Below are 296 nucleotides of genomic sequence, written 5' to 3'. Positions count from 1 at the left end.
TGCCTAGTTAACGTCTGTATGCGTTATGTGCATGGAGGATATGTTGCGGGGGAGGAGTGTGTGGGTTTCGTGGGAGGAGAGAGAGAAGGGGAGGGAGAGAGAGAGAAAGGGAGGGGGAAGAGAGAAAGGGAGGGGGAAGAGAGAAAGGGAGGGGGAAGAGAGAAAGGGAGGGGGAAGAGAGAAAGGGAGGGGGAAGAGAGAAAGGGAGGGGGAGAGAGAAAGGGAAGGGAAGAGGGAGAAAGGGAGAGAGAGAAAGGGGGAAAGATTATTGCACGCGCGTGTTTTTGGACGGAGTA

This window comes from Penaeus monodon, chromosome 32 (genome assembly GCF_015228065.2).
Source record: "Penaeus monodon isolate SGIC_2016 chromosome 32, NSTDA_Pmon_1, whole genome shotgun sequence".
Classification (NCBI taxonomy): Eukaryota; Metazoa; Arthropoda; class Malacostraca; order Decapoda; family Penaeidae; genus Penaeus; species Penaeus monodon.
Note: the sequence above shows the minus strand (reverse complement) of the source record.